Source organism: Syngnathus scovelli, chromosome 9 (genome assembly GCF_024217435.2).
Source record: "Syngnathus scovelli strain Florida chromosome 9, RoL_Ssco_1.2, whole genome shotgun sequence".
Classification (NCBI taxonomy): domain Eukaryota; kingdom Metazoa; phylum Chordata; class Actinopteri; order Syngnathiformes; family Syngnathidae; genus Syngnathus; species Syngnathus scovelli.
The window spans coordinates 6,389,031-6,410,535 of record NC_090855.1 but is presented as its reverse complement, the minus strand read 5'-3'; the positions used below and the strand labels follow the sequence as shown (position 1 = coordinate 6,410,535).

At 39.3% G+C, this 21,505-nt stretch overlaps 1 protein-coding gene across 1 annotated transcript in view; it reads left to right on the top strand.

Moving 5' to 3' along the window:
* The window catches only part of irx2a (iroquois homeobox 2a), a 209,656-nt gene that overhangs the window by 142,148 nt on the left and 46,003 nt on the right, over positions 1 to 21,505 (top strand). The gene's annotated exons all lie outside the window — the stretch shown is intronic.

Genomic DNA, 21,505 nt, shown 5'->3' with positions numbered 1-21,505 from the left:
CAATATGCTAAAACTAAGACAGATTTTACAGACCTTAGTTTCATTATATACTAATTAACAGATATTTCACAAATTTCTGTTCAGACATGTTAAGAACCATTATAGAAACTTGAAACAAACACTTTGCTTGTTCTGTCCTATTGAATCACAATGCGTGAGAGGTGGTCAAAGTTATCACACCAGGGAACAGATGTGCTGCTGTTTCCGGTCTTTTGGAGCTCGGTCACACTTCATATAGATCCTCTGACGCATACACTTCACGAGTGTTTATAGAATAAGTGCTGGATTTCACCAAGTGTTAAAAGCTTAATCCATCCAAATGTGTGAAACTGAGAGGCATTTTGTTCACACCAGAAGGAGCAAATTGACTGAGGGTTAGCGTCAAGCACTTTTCTTCACCATAAGAGACAGAGGTCAATAATGGTACCCTTCGTGATGATTTAACTTTCAACTCTGTAGTTTACTGGTGACCAGAACCTGTCAGATGATTTCAACATCTCCAGAATATTTTCTTGAGATTTTATACATTTTTTTTTATTGGAAAATACTATGTGATAGAAAAGACCAGCTCACCATGTTGCACACTATATAACATATCAATTTGATTCCAAATATGACTTCCAGCATCGGCCCCCATTCCTTATCAGTGAACATGTCCACATCAGTCCCCACGATTTAGCCACGGCTAAATTCCTCAGAATTTAGTCTGGCTGAATAATAAGGACATCTACACGGTTCCAATAGCTCCAGGCAGCACCTCTTGAATAGCATTTTGTACATAAGCTTTAGCTTACTAGCCTAGGATACCAGGCCAATGCCTTATCCCTGTTAACAGAGACCCTTCTAAGACAGGATTAGTGGGGAAGATTGTCAGTGACAAGGGAGGGGGACGGTCCGTCTCCTGGGAAGCGCTCCCACTAACCCAATCATAATGCATTTGTTTAGATAAGGAGATCACAGTAAAATCGAGTAGTCGGTTCGTCCACCACTGAAACGTAACATTCATTGGACTATAATAAGAATGTCTAGTTTTCCTTTTCGGCCCCTCTTGAACATTGTGCAATCATTGTTCCATCGAATATAGCAGCTGCGACCATATGATCTGAGCTTGTGATTTAAAAAAAAAATATATATATATAGAAACGATACGATGCAAGAACAATTTTACTGAGATACATTTGACGAGGATAAAATAATATTTGGTGTCTGTGAGATACAATAGCGATACTGAAAACAAAAAGAACTCTTGACTTTCTGCTGTGACCTTCCATTCTTCTCTGAATCCCATTTTTACTTTGCGGGTTAACCGTCCTTAATGCTTTATGTATGCCATGTGTGACACTCTTTGCATAAATGATTCCAAATAATTGGGATTTATGAATTATTCATTGTGTATTAATGCAGGTGAAATAGCTTTTTGGCTTAAACCGGTGTCTGCCATTCAGAAAATAAGAGCAGGAGGTGGCATATCAGATTCTTCAGCAGTAAAAATATATAAATAAATAACTACCCTCAGTGATATGAAATCAAAATGCATGAGAACCGTGCATGGTCATTGCAGCAACCTAAGTGGTATACTATGCAAGACACACCTCGTGGATGCACTGGGAGGAATGCGATGATGTATCCTGGGGTTCTTGGGTGTTTTCAGGCTCTCAACGTCATACACTCCTCGGCCAGGCAACCGCTTGATCAAAATCGACTTGCGTCCCAACATATGCCGGAGTATTCATACCATTATTGTTATGGAGATGCCATAATTTGCTTAACCCCTTCACTCAATAATTGGGCAGTGTTTTATTAAGTATGTTGCATTGTTTTGCTTGACTAATCTATAACTGATCAGAGAGCGCCATACATTGCCCATTTTCACTCGTGCTCATTGCTAATGTCAGCTCACATTTTTGTAAAACAGCCTTCCATGATCCAGTGTCTGACACACAAGCCTTGCATTTCCTCTTTCTTGTCCTAAATGCCTTGCCTGATATTGTAATTACAGGGCTGTCATGACCTTGCTCTGACACTGAATGACCCAAACATGTGAAACTGGGAATTCTGGAGGCTAGAAATATTTAGACTGATAAAGAGAGTCCCCGTGCCTTCCTTCTTAGTGTGCTATAATATTTCTTTTGGCAGGGGTCATGGGTGACTCACCATACATCATCGCCAACTTATTAGATCTTGAGGCAATTAGCTGAAAACAAACAGGCGAGACAGACTCGCTATTGAGTCGCCTGAATGGGCAAAAAATAGACTGTGGTGCTCAGTCATTTCAGAGCGGCATCAAAGAGGACTCGGTGGCATCAAGAAGAAGAAAGGAACACATTGTTACAATGTAATGCCTATACAGTAGTGGGGGTTCACACATTATTTTTTCAGTGATTCAGGTTACAAACCCAACTTGCCAGAGTATAATAGAGTGGTGGAAAGAACTTTTCACCTGAACACTATGTGCAATGTGCAGCATGGTTAGTTTAGGATTAAAATCCCGTTCAGGCACCACCCCCCTCCCGCCTTGACATGGGAAATCGAGCCTGGAGATTATATTGTTCAGGGCAAGCCCTCAGTCTGTCACTAAGGTCAAGGGGACATCTTGATGTTCACTCCCATAATGACTGCAACAAGTCTCGCTGCAGAAATCTTAAACCACTCTGGAGATATCACTTCCTCGCATAATTGTCTGCAATAATTACAAATTGTCTTTTCAGCTGCCAAAGGACAAAACCAAATGAGGTCTTTGGAATGCTATAAGATTGGTAGTGCTGCTTGGTAGCATTTTGCTCCAACTTTGAAAGGCCGTAACTAGACAAAAAGTAATGCTAAAATAAGATATGCTCCTACAAAATGTAAAGTATATTTCATGAGACATTTATAATGTAGGTTCACAAATTTGTAAGGGATCACAAGACAAGGAAAAAACTAAATTGTAAATTTTGTTAGCGCGCAAATGATAGCAATAACAGATACAATAATGAAAATGTGTTTCTTTTAGCAGAATAAAAATGGCCAACACAAATCCTGTTTGCACAGACCTATAAAAATGTTCGCACATTCTGTTATGATCATTCTACCCAAAATCACAGTTTCGCAAGGTAATGTCACTCCCTCGTGAAGAACAGTAAAAACCTAATAATAGTCATTGAAGTGCATCACAAAACCGCCATAGTTCATGTTTTTGGATATCATTAGGTTGGTATCCCTTACATTGTCCGGTGAATGTGAGGACGGTACCAAAACTTTGCAACATGTGACTCAAATGAAATGGATACCTTAAGCATGTAACTTTGTAACAGTCTTAAAATGGCCAAAGTTCACCATCACTATGTAATACAGCAGTAAGACACTACGCCTACTATTACTAGTTGTAGTAGTAGTAGTAGTACTTGGCATAGTAGTCGTAGTAGAAGTAGTTGTCGTCATAACAAACATCTGTGTTATTGTCTGTGCTTTGCATAGTGTATCATCCCAGAAATCTCATCTTGAACATTGGAGCGGTGCACCAGAGTGTTTATTCAGTGGCTGTGTGTCCATCGAGGTGGACGTATCTCGCTGGGGCTGCTGGGAAGGTGGTGGGGTTGGATTTGGGGGCTCATTGCCTATGCATGACGGTGTTGTAGTGAAATTAGAATAAGACTGACTATATTCTATAAATGAAGAAGAGAGGCAACGGAAGCCTCGTGAGTCCATTATGGATTTTAATAATACATCAAGGTAGTGTAACTGAATAACTGATCTGGAGGGAAGAGACGAGGAATGGGGGAGATGATATTACAAATGTGACATTTGGTTAATATACAATATAAATTATGAAAACAAAAATGACTTTTATTTAATCTTGTCTTTATACTTTTATTCATATTTTAGTTATTTACTCTTTTCCCCCCTCAACTTCCCCCTGAATCCAGAACACGGTGTAAACAAATAAAAAGAGAGGGAAAACAGTTTGGCATCTCTGTAGATTAATTAATGTGCCTGCAAGTTGGCATCACCGAGTGAAAATTATGTGCATAAATAATATCACTAATTAAAAAGATGCAGATTAACATGCAAATAATGTTAATGAGGATCTGCAATTCCAGAGTGTATTCGCATAACATCAACAATTTAATGTGTTGGTGCGACTGTGTTTGCATTACATTAATAAAATTCAAAGAGCCGTGCATAGAAAATTCTGTCGGAGTCTCTCTGTTTCCACTTGTGAGTTGTAAATTTTGTGGGCAGTCACAGGCACTTCTTTGGCAGATGCAAAAGTTATTATCTCAAAGGCTGGCTGAAGTGATGCCATGAGCCAGTATGACCAGCTGTTGAGGAGGGGCTCGCCAGAAAAGCACTAAGACAATTAACTGTATTAGTTGTTGGGCTTTATTTTCTGTCAGATTGATTTTACAAATTCACTAGGGAAGGAGACACAGATGTAAACAAAATATATATGTTTTACAAACCTGTGAATACATTGTCCCGTCATCTTCGAGTAATTCCAGCCAAGACATCCACAATAATGCATGACCCGTTTATGTACTATTATTCCACAGGGAGTTGTAACTTTAAATTCATTGAATTAGAAATATTAGAAGAATCATAATTTCCCCCCCTTTTATAATTGTTATATAATCACATACGGTAATGCTGTGCCTGCATGAAGTCCATAGGAAAATCCATCAGTGCCTACAAAAGAATGGCAAATTCTTTCCTTTACGGCACAAATGCAATAAAGATGTCACTGGAAACTCACAAAAAACATTGCTTTGCAGTAAATGCAGTATTTTGCTACAGACAACTCTAATGGAGACTACTTTTCTTAGAATGTGTCTTTTGTCTCTAAAGATGGCATGGCATTCATTTCTTGGCATCCAATAACCTGTTCACTAGGAAAAAGTAAACTGCCCCCCCCCCCCCCCCCAAAAAAAAAAAAAAAAAAAAAACGTATACATAACTATGGGACCAGAAAGTCCACATCAGATCAGGCAGACAAGATTCTGGGTTTGCTCCATGAAATAAAACAAAAAGGAAGTAGCCAAATAGTCAAAAGAGACATGCTTGGGGGGAGGTCAATGTGTTTTACAGTAAAAATAAATAAATGGCAAAGCAGGGTGAGTGCATCCTTTCCTGTGGGGTAAAGGTCTGCTCCATTTCAGGCTGTTACCTGCAGAATAAGCAAAGGGATTTTTTTTTTTTTGTGTCTCAACAAGGAGAATTACTGCCTGTGTCTATCAGCACGTAGTTGAGTTAGGAAAATGTACATCTTTCCAGTTAGGAGTGATATCACTCAAGAGGATAATGTTCTACAGAAATAAACCCTTTCACCTTGGACTAAGGTTTTAAGCCTGTTACTATTACAATGGTCTTAAATTTATAGTCAAGTGCAGCATATGTCATACTATCGTGCAGTGTTTATTGCAGCAACATATCTTCATTGATGACTATAATGTACTCACACAGTCATGAGTTTGAATCAAAATGGACTCTTACATCAGTGTGAGAAATTTTCATTTAGTTTTATTTCTCATTTCTATGTTTTGTGAAGTGTACTTCACATTGACTATCATATTCGATACGGCTTTAAATCAAGATCTACTGGAATGGATGGCATGTCAACTTGACAGGCTGAACATTTCATTTGAATTTGTTGTCAAGTCACTGATGCTTTGTTGTAATTTGAGGAGAGAAAAACTATCAATCTAAAATCGACCTTTGTGGCATGCATGTGTGAAGGGCAATGAAAAACAGGTTTCATGGCACATCTATATAGACACTATCACTGTCGTAATAACCTTGATTTGGTTCGCAGTTGCACGCTATTTTCTGAATTTATGCGGAAGATGCAGGCTCTGTTAAAGTATTCCGACACAGCGGTTGCAAACGGTTTCTGCTCCGGACATAAGGTTTATATTATGCTTGGCATCGCCTATGCTACAGTTTTAAATTCTGAGAGGGATGTGGGGAGAGAAACACAATGACCTCTTCAGCTGGGCACAGCTCAAGCAGCTGGCCAATAACTTAGACAGAGCTTTGTAATATGCTTGCTTTGGACTGTGGGGAGCCGCGCAGACAACACATAAAACTATGACAAGCAGATGATGGATTAGGGTCATAAGTCTCAGTCCAGCCGTGCAAACAAAACATCGTGATTGTATGTTACGACAATGCTGGGTAATAGACAGAAATTAACAGATGTTGATTGCAGTCTGCATGCTCTCAGCATGCAAAGCGCCTTTGACAGAGAAGTAGTAGAACAGAATGAAGCAAAACGAGAAACGGAGCCAGGGAGGAAAGCAGGCAAATATGTTTTTACTTTGTTGAACAAACTGTGTTCTTTAGTTTACCCCATGACAGACAGACAGACTGGCCTGTCTGTTAAAGCCAAAACTTTCAGTGAAAAGATGAACATGAATAAAATAACTGTGAAGTCAGACCTTTTTGATCTGTCATGGTGATGTTTCAAAGTTGTCAGGGAGCGAACCTGTTTTAATGTAATGATTCCGGGTTTTTATGTTCTCTTTTCATAGCCTAAGGTGAAATGCACATTTCATCAAGGTTATGGAGGACTTGTGTAGTATTTGCTCTCCTCATGAATGTAAAGTTGTTTTTCGCTCTCTGAGGACTTCCAGTTGAATGCTGAACTACAAAGCACTTGATAGAACCCAGCTTGGCGGGCAATTAACTCAACCCTCTCAATGTCTCTCAATGCTGGACAGGAAGGCTGAAAATTTGTTAAAATGAATTGCCGCTTCAAAATAAGTAGATCACACACACACACACACACACACAAACAAACCCACACAAATATACATATAGTATATATAATTTTGAGGTCAGTAACCGGTAGAAGTGGTCAATAAAAGTAAAGCCATTTATGAAAACAAATAACTCAAGTAATCAAAAATACTATGACTATGTACGCAAAGAGAAAAAAAAACATCATGTGATCTTTTATACACAATTATGATAATTTACCATCTAAATGAAGAGAAGAATGAATAAACTCATCCATTCAGCTTTAACTAATGTGGAATTAATAGCGCTCACAATGGCCAAATGGTTTTCAAACTCGGAACAGAAAAAAGAGACAGAGGGAGAGGACAAAAATGATATCGCAATTATCATAAAATCCATCATTGTAATTCACACAGGCTGAGTGTTGCACTGTTTGGATAGGTAATGATTTTCTAATATGAGGAGGCAATTTGCATAAATAGCCTGGAGATGGGTTATCATCCTCGTAGTCATCATCATCATCATTTTCAATTCCGCACAATTACAATCCTTGCACTATATATCAGAGCTCACAGCTATGTAAAACCACAGCACTAATTAATAAGCCATTTACAGACTAGCAGCTAGTTACTGTTGGTCCTGCTGATGACCTTAGTGAGGATGAGCTGTCTCAGAAGTGTCTGTGTGTAACTACAAACATAATGATGTGCCAGGAGGGAATCATTAAAAATAATTTACACAAGCCTTCATTTATCCAGATCTTTTGATAGCACACTTCCCCCAGTGTTTAGATCCATGGCACAGAACCTCCTTACCATTTGGAAAGTGCCGGCCGGGGGAACAAGTGGGGATACCTAAGTGGTTAATTAAGAGCTGTTGGGGCGCCGGGAGAGCCTCCTGAAAAATCTCTCTGATGTCTGCTGTGTCAAGTGTCGCTCCCAAACTGAGCAGCGAGAGGTAGCAGCCACACTTGGCTAATTAACGGGGAAGGCAGGGAGCAGCTGAAGAGAGAAGAGGGGCCCTTAAATGAATTACTCTCTCAGAATCCTTGCATTTAAGTGCACGCATTAGGACACACACACACATACATGGACATAGTACAATGCAAATATTTGTACAATCAAAACTATTTTAAGCAAATAGCTATTGGCCATAGCATATAAGAGGACCGGTTTCAGCCAGTGTGGAATTTTATAAGCCAACAATATGACTGAAGAAAAGGATGTTGAAGGAACAAGTAAAATGAAAATACAGTGAGCATAAGCATCCCATACAGTGTAGTGATATGACATAAATTTTCAAAGACAATAGTTGATAGTATCAATACACATTGTAATTAATCTCAGCAAGAACAAAGAGAAGCCACTTAAAAAAAACATCTTCAATTTGATTATATTTTATTTTTCTTCCTACTTCAAAATACATGCACCACAGCAGATGTAACTGTGTAGCTACAATATGAGCAGATAAATTATTTGCAAACCATCTCCATTTGGATTTGGTTTTAATTAGTCAAAGAGTAATGAGTTCAACCACAACCAATGAACTGCATGTTTTTCATTTCTATAATTAAAGAAGAAATGTTCCTTATAGTAAAGTAGCACTATATTTTTCTAAAACTAAATAACTAAATATTAATAAAGGACCGGTTATTTGGATTTTACAGTACAGCATCTTACAAACAGAAGCTTGAGTGGTCCAACATGCAACTTTGACTGTCTCTAATTAAACTGTTCAAATCAAGAAAAATAAGAATTCAGCTGTCTTCTTGTCTTGATGAAGTGTTTGTGATTTCCCCAGCAAAATCAAAGCGCCAAGACGGGAGCGTACAAAATATGTCCCCTTTAATCGGCGGAATTCCCCACAGTGGTGTCAAAATTCTGCTCAAATGCAAGTGCTGCCAGAGAGAAAGGGGTTGAACAACGCCGTGGGACGCAGGCGGTAGCTGCCATGAAAGCCTATGTCGATCATGATACGTTGGACCAAGCAGTTAAATGTGCTTGGCTCCTTCTCCCTTCTTTCTCTCCTGCATTCCACATCTCTCTGACTCGCGATCATTCAGTGGAGCGGAGTGCGCAGAGAAAATGGCTTGCTGGGGAAAAGATAGACAATAAGGGTTTTAAGGCCTCTGAGCTGCCTACAGCAAAGCTGCTTTCATGGCAGTGAGGAGCCAGACTGTCATGACCAAGCCAAGTGCTCCAGCCACATCAGCCATGACAGAAGGCTGGCATAATAATCATCTTAACAATATGGCTGAGTTGCTGACCCCACACTGCAATGGGGCTGGAGCTCCAACTACGGCGTGCATTGTGGCTGGCTTGCCACTGGCGCTAATAGCTCAACACTGGGCCAGGCCTTGGATCAGACTGGTTGCAGTGGGACCGCAGCCGGCTTGTATTGGTTGTCGAGGAATGTGTGGTTACAAAGAATGAAGGCGTATAAGTCTGCCTGGTTGATGATCGTGGACAGAAGCTATATGATTTACTGTATAAGAATAAAGGTTGGGATTAAAAAATATATATATTGTATAGTATCAATCATGATTAAGTGAGTTGTATGGCACGTTCTACCTTTAATCATACTAATAGTCAGTTTTGATTGGCAGTGCAAAATGCGTATTCAATTTACATTTTTTTGGTAAACTAGTTGTAATTTGTTGCGGAGTCACATTGCACCACATCACCCATCCACCGATTTCTATTCTGGATATCGTTGTTGGGGTCATGGGTAGCAGGACCCTATCCCTGCTACAAGGGTCACTCCAGCTTAATATCTGGAAATGCATATGGTGTGCACATATCACTGATTGGCCGACCACTTGCCACAGCAATTACCAAGCCCCTGACTGTTTTTCCACTGTAATCACAAATACAGAAAATAGCAAATATAGACACCTATAAATGTCCACAAATTATACACACCTTTCAGTTTTCACACACATTGTATAATTATTTTAAAAGACTAACTTTTGAGCTTATGATTACATGTTTAACTTTGTGAAGTACAGAACTACAGTAGTCTTAAAAGGATGTTGAAGGATGAGAGGTGAAACAAATTAGTAGTTACAGGATTTCTGCTACGTGTGTCCTCAAGTATCATTAATAAACGTATATTTAAATTGTTTCAAAAAATGTAACATTCCAAGTTGTTTTACAAACCTAGTCATGAAAAGTTTAAACATCCACAACAGCAAATGTCCCTGAGAGTAAAATTTAAAAAATTGGATGGCTTGGTGATGGCAGCTCAGCATAGAAAAGCACAAACACACTCACACTCAAAATCAGTAGATACACTTTCACAATACAAACACTGTAGATCCAATTTAAATCAGTCACCATGTGCAATGAATGTCTCATCACCGTGCTTAGTTCACTCCATCAATTAATATACTGTTGAGGCAAGTAAGTTTGTATTCGCATTTCACTACACCCCCCCCCCCCCATCATGTTAATGAGATGAAAATGACGAATTTCGTTTTCAATGCCACATTTTCATGCCTGCCATGCTTCATGTAGCTCTGCGAATTAACACTGGTATCAATGGTTGGCCACAAAGTAGGACCATAAAGGCTGCCATGAAATTTGTTTATCTAGCTGCTGAATTGTATTCAGCTGGGGATATATGGCATAATAATGCAAGAACTGCAGGCTCTGTAATTAAGTCTCTCTTCAGATGCTTTCGAAAGTAATTCATTAACACAGTGTCTCACTCGCAGCTGAGCTGCAGAAACAAATCCTATTCACTGCTTGAAGAAAGTTAATTTGTTAAATGATATTTAGTTTTTCTTTTCCCCCCTCCAGCTTATTATAATTAATAATTCTCATGATGGATTTTGCGGTTTTATTTTTTCATGTTCTATAGGTAGTCATTTTGGAATATTTGAAATGCATTTTATTACTTGACATATTTCATCCTTGTCCGTGCCTTTTGACTAACATTGATTGTTTTTGTCCGAGTCAGTCTCACATAATACAATTAAAGATGAATCCAGTGTGTACTTTGCGTAGCACTGTCATCATAATTGCTGTAGTAATGTCTTTTGTGCTCATTTGATTGACCACAGCATAACTACCTCATTATTGGCAATAGATAGGTGTAATGAATTTCTGTGAATAAAATTTTAAAACCTAAAGATAGTTAGGTCAAGAATGTGTAGAGATGTTATGTGGTAAAATAAGCTTGAAAGAATGCAACGTTGAGGGAATTCTGCGTTAGCTTCATTTCCCAGTTTAAAAATGTTTGACAGATGCCTGAAAAAAAAAAGGCTTCCAAAGAGACTCACTAAAAAGTCAATCAAATAAATATTTAAAAATCAGTGCTGCGGGGATGATGATCCCAATACCGCCAATATCGGGTGACATATCCTTCACAATGTTTACTTGCAACTTTTAGAGTAAAATTTGATCACTGCTATGAGCAAAAATTGTACTGTTGTTCAATGCATACCATGTCACATATAAACGGAAATCTAATAGTTTCCCAGCATACAAAATACTTTCACAGATTTCAAGATAGGGGACAAGTATTCTCATGGTAACACAAAGCCTTTCCCCCTTCGTACATTTTGGACACTTTTCAATTTGCCATGCAGGCTTAGCCAACTTTAAAGTGCCTACAAATTATGAAATGAGGCTTTTGCCCCTATTGCGCTCTTGCCAGTTGGCTGCCTATGGCAACGCATTCAAAGAGAAAAGTTGGATTTTCAAAGCCAGGCTAATTAAAGGATGTCAAACGCAACATAATTTCAACTGTGATCATTTGGCAGAACCTTGGAACAAACGGTAGCTCCTGTATTGGCCCATTTAAGGGTGCTTCTAACTACTCTGGGAGGACATTAAATATGTCCTGAGAGATGGGGGAGAAACCAACAATCTGCATTGTTTTTGTCTGCATTGGATGCACAAAGTAGGGGACAGTAGGGAGAAATAAATATTCAACGCGTGCAAAGGCGTATGTTTTTAGATGCACTTCAAGAAGAGGAAGAAGATTGTAATAAGCTATTAATAAGATGTCGGATAAAGATAATGCCACGGCTAGATGCGTGTTCGTGATCTAAAGCACACTACAAAAAGGCACCTCCTTGACAAAACAGTCATCTTATTTACAAGGCTCACAATAAACCTACGCAAATGTCAAAAAGCGGAATAAGGAGGGGGAGAAAAATAATTAGCATATTAATCTTTTTTATGCCGTCATTTCTCAGGTCCAGGGGACCCGTGGTGTAATTTAAATCTAAATGCTTTCCTGGCATTAGAATTCATTTTAGATGGGTCAATTGTTCCATAATAAAGGGATAGAAGGTGTACTTCATGCAAGAGATTTATGTTTGTCATTTGTTCATATTCATGTGCTACTGAATACCCCTCAATTCAAATGGTGATGGGAGCTCATATCAGTCGAGCTCCAGACCTACAGATCACTAACCGGCAGCTAAGAATTTCATTTGCGGAGGACAAAAAGAATGACAGAGGCAGGGGGAGTGAAAGAGAGACATGGGGCGGGAGGGGGTTAGATCAGCTCCCCAACACCGTTTATTGATTTTTTTTTCTGCCCGCTTGCTAGACAGAAAGCCTGTATAACAGCTCTATTGCCCTCATAATGATTAGTGACAAAAGTTTAATTAAGCAATTATGAAGCCAATAATAGAGTTGTCTGGTTTGCTTAGCTTTAGACTGTTTAAGACTTATCTCCCCCTCACACATCACAGCAGCTGGAATGTGCTTGAAGAGATTAATACCGTGAGAACACAGATGCCCACTTTAATACAGTGCCATCAAGCCATTTGAATGAAGTTGAGAACACACGATTCCCTTTAGCAAATTACAAGTCTGTCTTTAATGAATATGGAGGGGGGTCTACAATTGCTTAAAGGTGTGATTATAAAAACAGGCGACAGAAAGACAGGCAATTCTGTTGGTTACCTCATAGTTGAAATGTGCATCCTTTATTACTGAATAAAGGCTTCGAAATTTTAAAGCGTGGCTTAAATGAAAATGAGTTCATGTTATTTAAATTCATACTCAAAGCCTCCTGCATTTTTGTTTTTTATCATCCTTTGGAGATATTGTAAATTGTTGAATTAAGATTAAGAATGTAACACACCTTAAAAACAATTTCAATAAATTCTTGCAAAAAATTAAACATGTTGTGTGGTTAATTAGCACAACAATAGCATAGCTGATTTGGTCCATTTCAAACACAATAATAGTTTTTCTGGAACATTTTTGACTGTACATGGCTGTTAGGGCACATCCCTGTTGTTACAGTCTAGTCATGCTCATATCTTCAAGCGTATCCTCACCCACACCCAAAATAAATTACTTATTTGTATGGAAAAGATATACTTGTGACTTTTTAGTGTCAGCGGACACCCGTGATGCATCAGTGGATTTAGGAAAAATAAATCCATGGCATGAAAGGAGCCTTACTGACTAGCCTATAAAAATTATTTAGTCCTCTGAGATTATCAGGCGTTGCTTGAGCATAGCAACTCAAATTTGTGTTCGATGATGGCATAAATCCTCGAGGAAGCACATGAGAAAACAAGCTGAACAGAGGCGGCCGTTAGTATTACAGCATATCCAGTATTTATATGTTGTGAAGTAAAACTATTATAAGAAGGGAATCTTAGAAGGCTCTGGGACATGTTTACACCATTTTAGATAATACCAGCTCTTGCTCAACATATTGAATCGCAGATTAGTCTACTATCAAGTGCTACACTATGGCTGTATAAAAAGAGGTCAAACTGAGTTGGGTTTAATGTTTTCTGAATATGTTGCCCAAGTTTGGGATTTTTTATCCTTATGTTATTTGCCTACTGGGAAGTAGTAATGTGGAAAGTAGGAATGTGGATGGGTTTTACAAATGGACCAAGAGCCGGCTCATCTATTAGGTAATACTGGTCATACTTCAGAGAGCGTCACAAAATCTGAAAGAAAAAAAAAAGATTTACTTTATCGTAATTTTATTAAAATTCCTTGTTAATTTTAATTCTTATTTTCATAGATGGCACCTGTGTAAATGCTGTCATATTCTCACGTTCAGGCACAACAGCACAAACATGAATCAAGATGTTATGTTGCACACAAGCTCCCACAGAGGCAGCATATTTCAATTATGGAAGCAGCACTTCATCAACGAGCCGTTGATTTATGCATGTCGAATGCTGTAGTTGTGCAGATCTGTGTGTGTGGCACATGCACTGGACACATCGCCAAACACAAGTAACCCCAAACAACAACATCTTGGACCACCTCAATGGGTCCCTTTTCAAAACCTTCTGGAGTGAAGTCTTTGCTTCCAAGCTCCTCCAGCTCAGTGTTTCTCTTGGTACTTGCCAGTGGATTAAAAGCTTCCTGACAGGCAGGACACAACAGGTAACGCTGGAGGAAAGCTCTTCATTCACACGCACAATCAGCAATCATGTACTCTCACCGCTCCACTTTCCTCACAACATGATCGACTGCACCTCATCGCATCCAGCTGTCAAACGGCCGATGTTTGTAGTTGACACCGCAGTCATTGGCCTCATCAATGATGCCAATGAGTGCATATCGACAAGAGGGTCAGAGTAGCTGGCGTTTAGGTGTAGGCAGGCCATCATTGTAGCATTGCCGCTTTGCAGAGCACTATTTCATTTGTTTTATTTCAAAATTATACGCTGTACTTTCTACATTTATATGCATGTCCTGAATATAAATTTGTATGTATAGTTGTTGCTGCTGTAGTACTAGAATGATACCGACTCCCAGTTAAAATGTACTTGTGGTTTGGCCAATATAGATTATTCAGATTCTTGGGCATTTAGAGAAGGATTGAAGAATTTATTATTGGTATATTTTGTGTCTACAGAATTGAGTCACATTCCCATCCCTAGTCTGCATGTGCAGCGCTACAGTACAATAGGTTTCTTTTACACAAATCATATCACTTCACTGGGTCAAGGTCACATCAGGTTTTCTGTGTGAGATCTGCCTCACAGCTGGATTTTTGAGGGCACAAAATAGAGCACTCCGTGAAGGGCACAAAGTGAAACAGTAACGAGGAAAAAGAATAAACCCAAAACAATATGCCCAACATCCCATAACACATGCTGCGTTGTGGGATGTTGTGCTCTCTCCCCATGGCTCCCTAGGACAATAAGATGACATGCTGAAGGTGGGATTGCATCTGGCATCATATTTAAACAGGGCTGCCACATCTCAGGAACACAGGTCCTTGCCAGATTGCAGGCTAATTAAGGAGCCTCTTGGATGACCATCAGTGCCAGTCGGTGGGCAAGGTAGCGGGCTGAGCCTTGTTCTGCCATGCTCCCACTGCGAGGCCTTGAAAAGACGAATGGCCATCGAAGCACCCTCGGGACCTCATAATGCTAAATATTTTCATCCAAAACAAAAGGTGTCCCTTACGGGATTGCAATTTTTCTTTGTCTCCTTCTCCCCTTTCAAACAAGTGTAAATTACCTTGTCCTTTTGGATACCTGCTTGAATGTTCAGTCCAGAGTCGTAAAGCAATTGTGGCTAAAAGCGAAAAAAATAAGCATTTCGTAAATGCCTCCATCTGCATAAAATAATTAACATGAAATACTATGAAGGTTATTTATTAAGCATTAATTAAAGGAAATAATTGCGATATAATTATGATCTTGGCATGAGGTAAAAAGAGTGAAGCTTTTACAGTGTTGGCAAGAGTAACCCTGCTTAGTGATACCATCTCTGTGGGTGCAGTTTGACTTGCTATTAATTGCATTGTAAAAGTGCTGCATTTGGAAGGATGGCTCTACCCTTCATTGTTTTTGTGTTTGGCATAACGCCTGCTTTTGACAGGCAATATACCATTGCAAAATATGCTCGGTTTGACAGCAAGCGGGAAAGCCGGAATTGTTTACTTGACTTCATTTCTTTTCCCCACTTGCTGCCTTTTTTTTTGTGCCAGTGTGAGAACAGCAATGGGGAACAAGATGTGGTTGAAACATGCAGCTGGCTGACGTGTTGGCTAATAAGATGCCTATCATGCAAGCTAGCAGGGCTGATTTGTGTCTCCCTCTAACTCACCCCATGATTACATTCTAAGAAGCCACCTCCCCCCTACCTCTCGCTCTCTCTCTCGCTGCTCCTGCAGCTGATCCTCGTCTTGTTACGTGGCATTAATGACACTTCAGTCATTGTGGCTTTCAAGCGGAGCCCTTCCACAGCGAACAGAGAGTTGACATTTCCTGACATTTTCCCAACTAATTACAGTACAAATAATTAAGCATGTTCCTCGGTGTAACAAATGAAGGCAAAAGTCGTCTGTCAGCCTGGGCCATGATTGATGACACTCTGGGAGACTTATCTGATGGGTCCTGCCACGAGGTACAGAGGAAGCAAATTTATTAGAACGAACAATGCAAATTTCGAGTCATCTCATCCAGTTATGCACCGAGGCAATATCCGTGTCAAGGTGAATGTGACAATGAAAGCAAAATATTAGCATTTTGTTGAGCAGGCTGAAGGGGAAATCAGAGCACAGAAATGACAGGCCTAATTATTTCGGCTCACACAGGCCAGGACAGCTGTTTCTGGTGTCCTGAACAAGCCTGTCAAACAGGTAACCAAATAGGCTAAGTGTACCAGCCACTGTATCCGACATTCTGTGGATGAGCCTGCCAGTAATGACCAATGCTAATGTTACTGCCGTGTCACTGAACAGGTAAAATGTGACGATATCAACAGATTTTTTTTTTTTTTTTTTTTAGTATATCAACATTTTTTTGACGTGAAATAATTATGTGTTACCTGTTGGTACTAACAGTCATTTTTAACAATATTCGAAGAAAGATAAACACCGAAGGCAAAAATATTACCCAATATAAATTTATTAGGAAGAAAAATATGAAACATGCACACAGAAATGATGATCAAGCTAAGAATTGAACCTTATTTAAAGGTTTCTTGAGCTTAAAAAATAGGCTAGCAGGCCAAATTGTGATGTTGAAAAAGAAGTGTAGGCTTAACATGAGTGAATGTCAAACCACAAGTGTCTGGCAAGCGATCTGCTTGCTCTGCTGTAAATAAAAACACATACTTGTGATATATGAACCAACAATGAACAGCGGGCTCAAGTCTTTTATGCTACCAAATTGCAATATGTTGTCTGCATACATCTGTGCTTTGGGGATTACAAAGGTTGCCGCCCACACTCATAATGAATGTAGACTTTATACTCCAGGGCAAACTCAGAATAATGACTCTTAGGGGGCAGGCAAATCCAGATAGGTTTGCAAAAAAAAAAAAATGGGGATCAAAATATTCTGCTTAGGACTCACAGGCTGGCTCAGAACAGATGGACGTCGGAAGCACTATGAGCCCATTGAGATTCAGGATCCAAAGTGGCTGCTGCTGTTCTGTATACACAGGCAGATGATGCCTTTGTGTCATTGGATTTAGTTAGGAGAGGGAGAGATGAGGGTTTGTTTGGAATATACAAGCAGGAGCAAAAAAAAGAAGACGGCAGCAGTGAAAAAGGAGTTACTTTAAAGTAGTGTTTATCCAAATTTGTTCGCAAAGGTAAAAAAAAAAAAAAAAAACGAGTCGTCTGACTTAGTTGTAAGAATTGTAATTGAGCGTGTAGCTTAAACAAAAACAAGAGGCATGTTTTAGTCCCTTTGTTACTGCTGTTTTGTTTTATTGAACCACAATTAGCGCCACATTCTCAACTGTTCACATTCAGTTTCACAAAACCTACTGTTTTGTGAACAGACATGTTTCTGTTTATCGGGTCTCCCTGCTCACCTGGTATTAATAAGAAAGTTATATTTTTCTAAATTTTAATTCATTTTTTAAAGGTTAGAAAACAAGATAGCCTACTAAGGAGCCGCGAGATCATGCCATTCATGCAGAAAGTTGAAATTATAAAACTTAAGGTAACTTGCTACCCACTTAAACAGTACTGTATGTTCATATAGACAGGTATATTGAGAGAAACCTGTCAACCACTCTGAACATTGGATTCATTTGAATGTGATGTACAGTAACTGCATTTCTGTTGAAATAAATTCCATCCTATGCAGGGATTAGCTTTAGTTTCACCGTTGTCAGCTTCGAAATGCCAGAACACTGAAGGGAGTACAGAGTCAGTGACTCAATAGCCTGGCTTGTCTCTCTCCAATATGCCAATTTGAATGTAGGTGCTTTACATAAAAGGACAATAATGACCAATGTGTAAAAAGGTGAAACATTTTTTTGAATTGTAGTCATCTGTGATCTTCCATGCATTCTTCTTGGAACTGCACTATTCTTTTTGAAGTCAGCTCAAGAGTTGTACAATGTGGTTTATGTAAAGAGCATCGATGGATCTTGCATTGTATGCAACGTGCAGAGTCAAAGAGTGCAACATGTACATTCGTGTTAACTCAGATAAATGACAATAAATGTCCTTGTTTCAGGCTTGTAATGTTGACCAATATGTAATTTTGCTTCTGGGCAATGTTCTGTTCTCCATCATGTAACTGTTAGTCAAAAAAAGAAAAGGTAAAAGCTAAAGCGAGACAGGGAACGTGAGAGTGACTGCCTCAGGGGTTTGCATTTAACCTGCCCACCAATCCCAATCAATGTCATTACTCCTTTCCACTCCATTTTATCAGCAACTCCAGTTTCCTAGAAGCGACTGTAGTATGTCGCTCTATGAAACAGTCACAGGGCTAATGGGATGAGATGCAAAGAATTATAAATGCTGACAGTAAATCATATTACATCCCTAATAAGCATTAACTGGATAACTGGGTCAAAGCTGTATTATCTTAATTGATTTTTCTAAAGAAACCTGACAGTGAAATGTCAATGCTTGAATATTTCTTCATGCATCATTAAAACAAGATTGGCTTTTAACAAAAGGGGGTGGGGAAGGACGGCATCCTTTGGGCTGAATTGATTCTTGCTCGGGGCAGACTTGCAAAAGTAAGTGTATTACATAAAAATCTATACAGGATATTAAAACAACACCCATTCTGCAAGACATTTACAATTAAAAGCTGACACCCGCCCATGCTTTTGTATCTGCCACTGCTGGATGCCAGCAAATTGCATTTCAGTACTGTGACTTGCTGAAATCAATGGGGTGACTTATGTTAGCAGTGTAATTGAGCTGGGGCAGTCAAATGCACAGTAGTCTGCCAATCTCTTCAACTCTCACATGCTTTAATGGCACTCTAGTTAAAATATACAGGAAATGCACAAAACATACTGTATTTTCTGGACTATAAGTCACAGTTTTTTTCATAGTTTGGCCAGGGTTGCGTGACTTGTACTCAGGAGCGACTTTCGTGTGAAATTATTAACACATTATTATATTATTTCACGTTATTTCAACACTAAACCACATGAGGGCACGCTAGTCTGACGAGTCTGACGTAAGCCACGTAGAAGAGGAAGCGCTGTGGAGTTGTTTAAAAGTGACACTGACGATGAAGATTGCATTGGATTTTATATTTGGAGTGACACGAATGGTTTGGTAAACTTGTTAGCGTGTTATTTATGCTATAGTTTTCTGAATAACTCTTAACATGTTACGTCAGGCACGTTAGCTTGTTTTAAACTGTTGATAAATTAGAATAGTACTTCCTCAAATAGATTTGTGTAACATAATCTAAGTTCAAATGCTTCCATACGATAGTGAGACGATAGCCTCGCTCGCTATCCACGGAGTTCTGTCAAACATTCGGAACTTGCTGTTCGTACGAAACAACTTGTGGTGCAAGTAGTACGAGATAAATCATAAGTATCTGGTTGTTGGTGTTGCTATACTCATCGTGAGAATGTCAGCACAAAATTGTATTTTGCAGACATGTGCATGTGAAATCCCTCATTTCATCATCAACTTGGATCTTGGGTGAAATTGGAGCGACGGGAGGTATCTGTGAAATGACTTAGGGGATGTTTTGCATATGAAGTTACTGCACCTTGATTGGATGGCTCCTATTCTGAGTGTAAGCAGAGCTCGTCATGATGCTGGCAAATGCGTGTGTATGTGTGTGTGTGTGTGTGTGTGTGAGAGGGGACGGTGCAGGCAGCAGGTTGGACTGGGTCACTTGGCACGGCCGCACAGCAAATGCTGAGAATAAATCAGTCTCACTGACATGGTGCCTCTCATCAAGTGACATCCCGCAGTGTCCACATCAGTCCTAGACTAATAAAGATGTATGGGAGGAAAACAGAAGCGAACATGGCAGATGCCAAGGTGAAATGCAGCCGGTGTCTGGAGAGGCACTGCATGTCATGTCTCAGAAATCCATCAAGAACAATTTCCAAAATATGGCACTGTCATATCAGACTCGATACAACGCACGCACACACAACACAACTTTATTCAACATGAACATCACATTTTAAACAAATTCCATCATATGCAGCTAACAGTCAAAGGTGTGCAATGATTATTAAAATTACTCCCTTAAGCAGATTGGAAGTTGGAAGTCTAATATAGTAACTTTGTAAAAACAATTTAGTTGTACATCATTTTCTCTAAAAAATCATAAAAGTATTTAGACATAATGATAATAATACTACTACTAATAACAGAGGCCAAAAGAAAAATTTTCTCAGAAATGGCTTTGTGTTGTAGAAGTTTTTTTTCCCAGACATTTCATTTCTTTAGATGTGGGAATTACTTTACTAGCTTCACTAGATGGTTCACTTGCAGGTTACCAGTGTGTATGCAAGTACGTATGTAGTATGCTTATTGGTAGTAGGGATATCGACACAGAGCTACAGTCTGTGGGTATGTGGAACGATGTAATATTTATAAAAGTCTTCATGGAAGTTGTCTTCATCTCTCTGGCCTGGAAAACATCACACACACACTCACAGACGCACGCACACACACACAGATCCATGTACACTTAGCAGTGCAGTCCAGCGGTGCTCACCTGCTGACATCAGCATATGCCATTCAGAAGGGCAATGTGTGTCTGCATCAGTGATTTCTAAACACTTTGGGGTCAACAAATTATTAATATTTAGTATTAGCACTGATGACAATGTGGCATCCTCCTGAGAGCTGGGCAAAATGTTGAGCGGGGGCCATTCTCTTGACGGCAACTGTGTTTGGCAGATGGTGCTGTCAGTTTGGGTCTTCGTTTATTCTTCCATGCATATGGCAGCATCTCCCCTTCGTTAAAAAAAGCAAGCATGCTCATGTATTATCTATGGGGCTAAAAAGCATGCAAACACGAACGGGAATGTATCAGAGGAGCTTAAACTTGTGTAAACAACCAGCAGTGGTTGTTGCAAATGTGATTTTACTGACAGAAAGAGGGGAAACATATGGCTTGAGACAGGGAAAAGGGTTGATACCTGGATGGGACATAGTTCCACATCGACCCACGGCATAATGCATCCAACGGTGAGGAGAGTGGCTGGCCCAGAATTTAAGATTACTTATTAATTTTACCTACGGCCAACCCAGTTCTTTCTTTTTCATCCCACTTTTGAACAAAGTTGTTCCTCTTAGGAGAATGCATTTGTTTCATTGTAAATCATTAGGGAACTGGATGTTAAAGCTTAGATTTTTATGAACAAGCATAATTCGCTGACTTAAAAGTGTCAAACAAAAATAGAGCATAACATTGTGTCAATTACTGTAACATTAGCTATAGACAAGATAAAATCAATCCCACTTGAGGTTCAGCAATTCACAAATATAATTTCACTCTTGCTGTGTAAAAGCATGATAGCTGTTTGCAAACAAGGTATAATATATGCTATGTGGAACTTGAGTCATTTTTTTAATTGCTTTCATACAGTGCTAAATA